Source organism: Triticum dicoccoides, chromosome 1B (assembly GCF_002162155.2).
Source record: "Triticum dicoccoides isolate Atlit2015 ecotype Zavitan chromosome 1B, WEW_v2.0, whole genome shotgun sequence".
NCBI lineage: Eukaryota > Viridiplantae > Streptophyta > Magnoliopsida > Poales > Poaceae > Triticum > Triticum dicoccoides.
The window spans coordinates 321200891-321202521 of record NC_041381.1 but is presented as its reverse complement, the minus strand read 5'-3'; positions in this window follow the sequence as shown (position 1 = coordinate 321202521).

The window sequence follows — 1631 nt, the reverse complement described above, 5'->3', positions numbered from 1 at the left end:
CACCTTTAGAGCACCTTTATAATCACCCATTTACGTTGTGACGTTTGGTAGCACACAAAGTGTTCCTCTGGTATTCGGGAGTTGTATAATCTCATAGTCTGAGGAACTTGTATATGTCCTGAAGAAAGCAGTAGCAATGAAACTAACACGATCATAATGCTAAGCTAACGGATGGGTCATGTCCATCACATCAGCTAGTCAAGTAGAGGCATACTAGGGACTATAGGTTTTGTCAATGTATTCACACATGTACTAATTTTTCGATTAATACAATTCTAGCATGAATAATAAACATTTATCATGATTAAGGAAATAAATAGTAACTTTATTATTGCCTCTAGGGCATATTTCCTTCAGTATCCCACTTGCACTAGAGTCAATAATCTAGATTACATTGTAATGATTCTAACACCCATGGAGCTTTGGTGCTGATCATGTTTTGCTCGTGGAAGAGGCTTAGTCAACGGGTCTACAATATTCATATCCGTGTGTATCTTGCCAATCTCTATGTCCCCTTCCAACACATGATGACGGATGGAATTGAAGCGTCTCTTGATGTGCTTGGTTCTCTTGTGAAATCTGGATTCCTTTGCCAAGGCAACTGCACCAGTATTGTCACAAAAGATTTTCGTTGGACCCGATGCACTAGGTATGACACCAAGATTGGATATGAACTCCATCCAAACTCCTTCATTCGCTGCTTCCGAAGCAGCAATGTACTCCGCTTCACACGTAGATCCCACCATGATGCTCTGCTTGGAACTGCACCAACTGAGAGCTCTTCCATTCAATAAAAATATGTATCCGTTTTGCGACTTAGAGTCATCCGGATCTGTGTCAAAGCTTGCATCGACATAACCGTTTATGACGAGCTCTTTTTCACCTCCATAAACAAGAAACATATCTTTAGTCCTTTTCAGGTATTTCAGGATGTTCTTGTCGGTGTTCTGGGAACGGGGGTCCCCAGACTTGTCTGCCTGCGGCCTGCAGCGTGGCTCAAGCAGAGGCCTAGTACGGCCCGTCTACATCAACCCAAGCTCAAGACCCTCGCGAGGAGCCAAGCCTTGCGGGGCGGACGACGCAAGGCTTCCTCAGGGACGTCCTCACCAGGCAGGCTCGCGATGAGGTGGAGAGATCAAGGCAGGGGTACCTCGCGAGGTGCTCATGACGCAAGCCATGACGATCAAGGCCAGGCGGGCCAAGCGGGCGCCAGCCTGCGAAGTGTCCTCGTTTCCTCTTTGATGCAAAGGAGGCAAGCGTAGGCGCGGAGTACCGAGGCATCAAGGAAAGATTACCATTTCAGTGCAACGAGACCAAGACCAGCAGAGCGGCAGGACGGAGGTCACAGTGGAGCCCTATACGACGTCATCGCCAGTGCCTTTGGCAGTCGAAGACCAACTTTAGTCAGGATAACTTGTACTGGTTGTTCCCCTTCAAAATGGCCATTGTTGGCTCCCTTCCCGCTCAATATTTGGGAAGAGGACCAGGGCCTGTATATATAGGGCTAGTCACCACAGTAGAGGGGATCATCTCATCCAGAGACGATCGAATCCTTCCCAAGCAGAACACCGCACTAGGTCAATAACACCTCTCGCGAGGCTGTTCTTCCTTTATACTGTTCATCATCAACC